Source organism: Mus caroli, chromosome 14 (assembly GCF_900094665.2).
Source record: "Mus caroli chromosome 14, CAROLI_EIJ_v1.1, whole genome shotgun sequence".
Lineage (NCBI taxonomy): Eukaryota > Metazoa > Chordata > Mammalia > Rodentia > Muridae > Mus > Mus caroli.
The window spans coordinates 85632957-85642047 of NC_034583.1; the positions used below are offsets into that span (position 1 = coordinate 85632957).

Genomic DNA, 9091 nt, shown 5'->3' on the forward strand with positions numbered 1-9091 from the left:
ACCATTGTTGTAACACATGTCTATCATTAATCAGTGGAGGGGAGATAGGCTATGTCTATGCTCAGAATTCTGACCTATGAAGGTCTGAATGATTAGTAGCTTAATATTTCATTAACAATGCTAGCTTGGGACATACATCTGTCCAGTTCTGCACAAATCTAGATGGGTCCCAGGGCAGGGAGCAAGCAAGTGTGAGAGGAGACAGACTGTATAGACCTGCAAAGCCCAGCAGAAGTGTGACAGAAACCTGAAAAATCCCACCTAGGATATCCCACATGAGCCCCAGACAGATAACCACATTGTGAGGCAATGAAGGAAGGTCTGGGAGAGGAGGAAGCCAAAGACACCAGTCTGCTGTCTTGAGGAGGAAGCCAAAGACACCAATTTGCTGTCTTGAGACTTGGGCAGGAAGTTAGCCTGAGATGACTACCAGGCCATGTCACACAGGCCTGGAGGGACAGATGATACCTGAAATGGCCTCAGACATTCAGAGATTCTGGGTGCCACTAAGAAAAGCAAGGAAGTTTTGAAAAAAAAAAAAAAAAAAAAAAAAAAAAAAAAAAAAAAAAAACAGACAGATTTGGAAACAACTGACCTCAGTACCACTGCAGACTTGAGGGAGGGTATGATGCTATCTGGGACCATGGTTGGGTCCTGGCCTATGTTCATGCCAGAGGACACATCTGGGTCTGTTGTCCCNGCCTGAGATGACTACCAGGCCATGTCACACAGGCCTGGAGGGACAGATGATACCTGAAATGGCCTCAGACATTCAGAGATTCTGGGTGCCACTAAAAAAAAAAAATAAATTTTAAAAAAAAAAAAAAAAAAAAAAAAAAACAGAAAAGAAAGAGAAACAGACAGATGTGGGAACAATGAACAGAGGCAGAACTGCAGACTTGAGGGAGGGTATGATGCTATCTGGGACCATGGTTGGGTCCTGGCCTATGTTCATGCCAGAGGACACATCTGGGTCTGTTGTCCCACAGCAGCAGCATTCTGCTAGCACTACAGCCCAGACAGCTGTCTCCTGGGGAGATGTGGATGTCTTTGAGCTGTGGAGAACTGTGCCATTCCTCACCTGGACAACATAGGTAGGGTTATCTTTATGCTTATGCTTATGGTTAGGGTTTGGGTGTGCCCTGGGGACAGAAGAGTTGCTCCACTCCTAGTCAGGTGTTGTACCGGGGAGAAAAGCCTACCACAATATAGTAGTTAAGTAGTTAAGTTCCGTAGGGAATAGAGCATATGAGAGCTGTCCTCCATCACTCATCTCCTTTGCAGTAACATGGATAAGGGAGAGATCCTCTCCTCCCCCACTCTACTCTTCCTATTCTCGGTAGGTATAGGCAGAAGTCTTGACTATGGGGCCTTGACAGTAGGACAGGTATTCATGCCCCTCACCAGCTCCAGCACATTGTAAAGCACGCCCTGGACCTCTTCACCTGGGCAGCCCAGTAGATCTGATCTTGATAGCCGGGGTGAAGGCAAGCTGGGCCAAAGGGTATGAGCATGGGAAAGCTGCTGCAACTTATCTGCCATGCATTGGCATGGGCTAGGGTGAGAGATGCCTGTGCTTCTTGCCCCTTGCCACCTACAGCAGACATGAGAACTGGCCGTGAGTTCATCAGAATGGGACATCTGGTCCTCCCTTTCACAGGCTGCAACATTCAGGATAGCAGACACTGAACCTCACCTGGGCAGCAGAGCAGAGCTGGCCCTGGACACTAAGGTCTGTGAGTGAGATGGCCCTGAGGGTTTGAGTATGGGAAAACTGGCCCTGCCACTTATCTACTGGGTGGTGGAACAGAAGGGAAAGAGATAATCCTCTCCCCTCTCTTGTCCTTTGTTGTCTATGGCAGGCAGGAGAGCTATTCCCAGCATCATGAGAGGAGGAAAATTAGGGTTATTTTATAGCCATGTTTCTGGATTAAAATTTTGTCTACACTAGAATTTTGAATTGGTCCACAACAATATCTACCCTCTGGATGAACTTGCTACAGTGAATGAAGGAGCTGTTCCTACAGATGTAAACTGTAGGATCTCCATGACACAGGAAAAAAAAAATATCCTAGTGATGTCAATCACTAGGCCAAGGATTCATTGCAATGAACATTTGTAACCAAAGAACTGTGGACAAAAGTATATACACACTACAGCTTCCACAATGAGATTCTTTTTCTCTGTTTTGTGGAGGTTTCAGGGTCGAGACTGGGCACAAGGGGAGGGTGAGATGTGTGAGATTGGAGTGAATGCTGCAAAATTCACAAAAAAGGAAAGAATTAAATTTTTATTGAGCTATTGTTACTGCGGTATGTAGAACATTGTCAACATTTGCAATTCTTTGATAGATTTGTCTGTTTTTTTATTATTTTAGAAAGATAGTTTAATATCTTTTAATAGTTTAACACTACACACATGTATCAAGGTTCAAATACATGCAGAACTTTGGTTCCCTTTTAAATACTGATAAAATCACATAACATGCAAGACTCCCTTAACAGAAGATAACCATATTTTTCATATAATCAAAGAAATCTTTGTTTACCATATATATTAATCTTTATTTCATGAACAAAATTTTACAGGGGGAATGAATATAGTGACTCTCAGATAGTTATCCTAGTGATTCAGTGGAAGAAATATCAGTGACCAGTATTTCAACAGATCTAAAGCCTCAGAATAAAATAGAAAACAATCACCATTGTCAATTTTGAGCCACAAATTACTGAGTCCCTGCTGAAGACCTGCCTGTTCTGTGTTCTGTGACCACTGCTGATGACTGGAGGCTTGTCTCCCATCATCGCACCAAAGAGTTGGAGTGATACAGTGACATGACAACAGCTCAGTGGCAAACACCTTTGCTTTCATAAACTATATATCAAGAGACAATTTGCTAGACAATTTGTCTTGGGTTACCTTTGCCAGTCTCAGTGCACACATGGTATGGGAACTGTATGCATCCATTTGCATTAGCCTATGCTGCCTAAAACCTGGCTTTCGGAATTCTACTGTGGCTTATTTACTTTTTATTTTAGAAAGCAGTTCCAGTAAATAGGCTCAGTTCACAGAGGTGCTGGCCATCCTTACTTCAAATTCAAGGGAATGGTTAACTTGTGAAAAAGAGATGGAGGAAAGGACCTTAAGATAAGGAACAGAGCAGGCAATTCATGATGCGCATCACATAAATGTTCAAGAGCAAAGTAAAAAGCACCATAGTCTGGGCTAATACTCAAAGATACTCTTAGCAGTCAGCATGCTGAGGTAAAGGTCTCTCAGTTGCCACAGATGTCAGCCTAGCTTTCTAGAAGCAAATGTCTTTCTCTTGTCTGCTTATTTTAGACTAGCTTCCTTGGATCTCTTGAATTATCACATTTACACTAAAGGTCACAGGGGACTTCTATTCCCATAGATGCCTAAAACTTAGTGCATTAATACAAGAATTGCTCCATCGCCCATCAAGCTAGATCATTTTTTTTTCTTAGATAGTATGTCCAGGCATTCAACAGTATAAATTATACTTAGGATGACTTCCATGAAAACCTACTTCTTATAAGCTTCTCACTTTTATTCTTTTATCTAAACAACCCATGAAACTAATTACTGCTCTCTATCCCCATGGCTATTGCCACAGTTTATATCATCTTTTATATGATTAGCTTTCTGTACATTTAAATTTTTCTGGTAGGTCTTTGAGAATTTTACACAACACATTTTATCATATGCATTCCATTTCTTAACTCCACATATAAGCCATTTTCGAACTCATCAACTTTCTATGCTCCTTTTTTTGTGGGTTTTTTTTTATTTATTATTGTTGTTAATTTTTGTTATTCTTCAAATCCAACTTGTGCTCCCATATATTCTTTGGTATTTAGTTATCCACTATCCATTTTGGTATTTAGTTATCCACTATCCATTTTAGTCTCCCTATAAAGAGCAACACTCTGAGAAAGAATATATACCCCCTCTCCTAGCATTAGTTAATTGCTAATAACTCCTAAGCAAGAGATAGGTTTACGCCTGCCTCCCTTCCTTCCATACTACAGTTTTTTTCCTTACTTAAGTTTTTGCAGTATTTGTACATGATTTCAAATTTGTTGTAAGTTCACACTTGTAATTTCTCTTTCGTGAGGCAAAAAAAAAAATGCTCTTCTTTCAGAAATATTTACCTACATTCTCTCTTTTTTTCCATATCTCAGTTCTACAATGATCCATAAGTCTTTGAAAGAGTGTTCGTGTGATAAAGATGTTCTTATAGGTCTGTCAATTTAAGGGAAGTGATCCAGAATACAGTAGAATAAAAGGGTTAAGGGAAGCAATGTAGCAGAAAGAATTAAGCAGTAGAAAAAGTGAAGTCAAGGGAAAAAAGAGAATATAGAAAAAGATGACAGTAAAGACCTTCTCTCACTGATAAGTGGATATTAGCCCAAAACCTTAGGATGCCCAAGATATAAGATACAATTTGTTAAACGCATGAAACTCAAGAACGAAGACCAAAGTGTGGACACTGTGCCCCTTCTTAGAATTGGGAACAAAACACCCATGGAAAGAGTTACAGAGATAAAGTTTGGAGCTGTGATGAAAGGATGGACCATCTAGAGACTGTCATATCCAGGATCCATCCCATAATCAGCTTCCAAACGATGACACCATTGCATACACTAGCAAGATTTTGCTGAAAGGACCCAGATATAGCTGTCTCTTGTGAGACAATGCCGGGGCCTAGCAAACACAGAAGTAGATGCTCACAGTCAGCTATTGAATGGATCACAGGGCCCGCAATGAAGGAGCTAGAGAAAGTACCCAAGGAGTTAAAGGGATCTGCAACCCTTTAGGTGGAACAACATTATGAACTAACCAGACCCCAGAGCTCTTGACTCTAGCTGCATATGTATCAAAAGATGTCCTAGTCGGCCATCACTGGAAAGAGAGGCCCATTGGACTTGCAAACTTTATATGCCCCAGTACAGGGCAATGCCAGGGCCAAAAAGTGGGAGTGAGTGGGTAGGGGAGTGTGGGGGGGAGTGTATTGGGGACTTTTTGGATAGCATTGGAAATGTAAATGAGGAAAATACCTATTTAAAAAAAATGTCATAAGAAAATCTACTACTGAGGAAGTTTCCTAAAATATATATGTACATACATTTTAAAAGAATTTAAATGGAGTTATGTAGAAGAATTTTTATCCTACAAAATGGCTGTTCCTCAAGGAATCTTATCCAAACATATAAATCTGTATAATTCCACAGGCATACTCCACAGTTTTCATCTTCTGACTAGAATACAGATACATCCTTAGTACATATATCTTTAAGGAAAATTAGTTTCCAGAAAGAAGCCGCTATGTTTGAAAGTGACATGTAATCACGGAACAGATAAAGTGATTAATCAGAGAAGGCTTTGAACAAGTCATAGACAGGATATAGCCAACTTTCAGAAATACAGAACAGGAAAGAGAATCTATTTACCTGAGGCAGGTAGAGTCAGTCAGTTTGGAATCAGTACAGTGTAAATAGAGATGAGTTTGTTCATGAGTTCCTCCAGTTCACTTCAGGTCATCAGAGGCAGTTGAAGCCAGAAAATATAAAGGAGCCAGAAGTGTAGAACAAATTGCCAGAGTTAGTTTGAGCCCAAGCAGAGCAATACAGTGAGAAGCTGTGAGAATTCAGATTGAATCTGTCAGCTTGGAGCGGAGAGTATGCCCGAACACCTAAGATGAATTAGCCAGCTAAAGTTAAAAAAAAAAAAACTAGAAAGGGCAAGCTTATTCAACAGTAAGCCTCCAACATGATAATTACTTCAGACAAATAAAAATTGCATTTATAGTTTTACAATATATTGTATATGGGGGATTGAAATCAGGATATTCAAGATATTATATGTTTAAATTTTTGTATTAGTGAACAATGGCAAAAAAGTTCTTTCAAATAACTTAAAGTTTGGTATAGGTAACATTTTTTCTAATTAGAATTCATATCATAATCCTTATTTCCAAATATCTTGTTCAAGAAATCTCATTTAAAATAAACTGTTGTTTTCCCTGTCTAAATTACAATTATTAATGTTTACTTTTCTCCCAATCCACATATAGCTTTTCCTAAAAAGATATATTGTCTTCCCCCACTGGCATTACCCTACCCTGGGGCATCAAGCCTTCCCAGGACCTTAGGCTTACTGATGTCCATCAAAGCCATGCTCTGCTACATATGAGGCTGGATCAGTTGAGTGGGTGGGTGGGAGAGCACCCTCATAGAAACACGGGGGGGGTATAGGGGGGTTCCAGAGGGGAAACTGGGAAAGGGGATAACATTTGAAATATAAAGAAATAAAATATCCAATTAAAAAGTATATTCCTTATTTACTGTCCCATTTTCTTGCTACTCTTGATAAAGTGTATCCTGTGATCTACTTGGACTTCTTTTCCTTCCCAGGCCAGAACTACACACAAATGCATCACCATATTTCAGCCTCCAGTACACTGGATAGAATTTACAAGATACTTACCGATTTTCTTTGGGTTTTGTTTGTTTTATGTTTGTTTTGTTTTGTTTTTTGAAATTGGGTTTCATGGTATAGAAATGGCTGTCCTAGAACTCACTCTGTAGACCAGGCTGGCATTGAGATACCCTAGTACTGGGATTAAAGGTGTACACTACCGCACTACCACCTCTAGACTTTTTTTTTTTTAACCTACAGAAGAATGACCATAGGGGAATTTTACTTCTATGCCATCATACTTACTTTTGTTTCAGCATGGGGAATACTAAAATTAGGCATTACTTATATCATCTTCTTGTACTTCATTTGTCACATTTGTTATGTTTGGTTGCAGTCTGTCAGACGCCTCTTATATTCTTATACAAAAAAGAAGTGGAACTGAAGGGGAGGGGACATGAGGAGGAAATGGCAGAAGGAGAATGAAGAGAAACTTCAAGCAGGGTATATTTTTATTAGAAAAGTATATTTTCAATAAAAAATCAAAAATTGTATAACTCAATCAACAAAGGAATATGAATCTCTGAGAAGAAAGCAGATCTCTTTCCATTGGAGTAGAAGTTAATAATGATTTTCTGTGAAAATACAAAATATACAAGTAGAGAAAAAATCATGTAATGTATACTAACACTAGCAGTCTCAGGAAATGTGTTTATTGGCAACTATGATCCATTTTTTCCACAATCTATAAAATGCAAAGACCCTGACAAGGAGTGAAATGTCCTTACATCTATCATTTCTAGTAGGCAATTAATGTTTTAGTACATTAAAGTCTCCTTATACTGATATATTATCAACCATTTAATCTTGAAAACATACTATTAATAAGTATACTTTTAAAAAGTATAAAATATATTGTTTTTTCTCATGAATTTTTGGCACCACATACATACTTTTAAAGACTCCTCTACATCAGTCTCCTAAGTTTTTCTAATTTTCTGTGCCTAACTCCAATGCTTACATTTAATAGTAAAATATTCTCAAGAAATATAAACTACTATTGTATATACTTAATGTTCTGTGTCTTCTGTACTATTATGCATATAATTCTTCAGTAATCATTTAAAAATTTTAAAATCATATACAAGTGTTCATCAAATGAACACATTCACTTTAGTCTTAAAACAAAAACAAGTCACAGAACATAGATAAAATAGAAGCTTATTGTTTGAGTGTAAGAATAAATATGTAATAGCTATATGCTTGAAAAATGCTTGTAAATGCAGGAAACAAAGTAATTTGCAAAATTGTGTACCTACAGGAATTCCAAAAAAAACTACTTTAAGGTACTAAAGAATGTTGAAACTCCCTATAGCTGTCTGCCTCTTAGCCAGAGAGAATAAATTCAAATGCTGACACGGCGGTTCCCTAAAAATGATATCACACACCTGATATTCAAATAATTTAAACAGACAATTCTGTTCATAGTTAACATTGCTCCTAGACTTTGTTTAGTAGCAACAGAAGGTTAACAACAACAACAACAAAAAAAAAAAAACAGTGCACATGAGTGCTGAATTTTTAAATTCTTCAAGACTGTAACAATGTATTGCAAACTCTGGCATATAATAAAGATTCAGTTATAAACTATTTTTAAAACAAAAATATAGAAGACATTGAGGGAGAAAAGAGAAAACGCAAGACATATAGAAGGGCATGAGGATTGGCTTTTTATTGTCAGAGCAGAAAAATCCCCTGGCGATATTTAGTTCACAATGGCACTTATGTACAAATGTCATCACTTATGTCAGGAGATATTCAGATTTTGTCTGTTTGAGAACTCTGTTGAGCTACTGAGTTTGTGTGTCTAACCTGCAATCTCTAGCTGCCTTCAACGTTCCTCTGGGGCTACAGTTAACTCTTTTTTTGTTTTATAATTTTTTTTATTGGATATTTTCTTTATTTATATTTCAAATGTTTTCCCCTTTCCTAGTTTCTTCTCCGAATATCCCCTATCTCCTCACACCTCGCCCTGCTCCCCAAACAACCCACACCAGTTTCCTGACCCGGGCATTCCTCTATACTGGTGCATAGAACCTTTGCAAGACCAAGGGCCTCTCTTCCCATTGATGACCAACTAGGCCTCGGCTATATATGCAGCTAGAGCCATGAGTCCCACCATGTGTTTTCCTTGATTGGTGGTTTACTCCAGGGAGCTCTGGGGGTATTGGTTAATTTTTTTTTTTTTGGTTTTTCTTTTTTTTTCTTTTTCTTTTTTCTCAGGATGATATTCTCAAGTTCCAGCCATTTGCCTGCAAAATTCATGATGATTTGTTTTTTAATAGCCAAATAGTATTCGATTGTGTAGATGTACCACATTTTCTTTCTTTCTTTCTTTCTTTCTTTCTTTCTTTCTTTCTTTCTTTCTTTCTTTCGTTCTTTCGTTCTTTCGTTCTTTCTTCCTTCCTTCCTTCCTTCCTTCCTTCCTTCCTTCCTTCCTTCCTTCCTTTATATTTTTTTTGTTTTTTTAATTTTTAATATTTTTTATTACGTAATTTCCTCAATTACATTTCCAATGCTATCCCAAAAGTCCCCCAGAACCCCCCACTTCCCTACCCACCCATTCCCATTCTTTTGGCCCTGGCATTCCCCT

The 9091-nt window shown here is 38.2% G+C and overlaps 1 pseudogene; it reads left to right on the forward strand.

The window, feature by feature from the left end:
- LOC115029325 lies at positions 1–108 on the forward strand (annotated as a pseudogene).
- Positions 109–9091: the final 8983 nt, after the last annotated feature.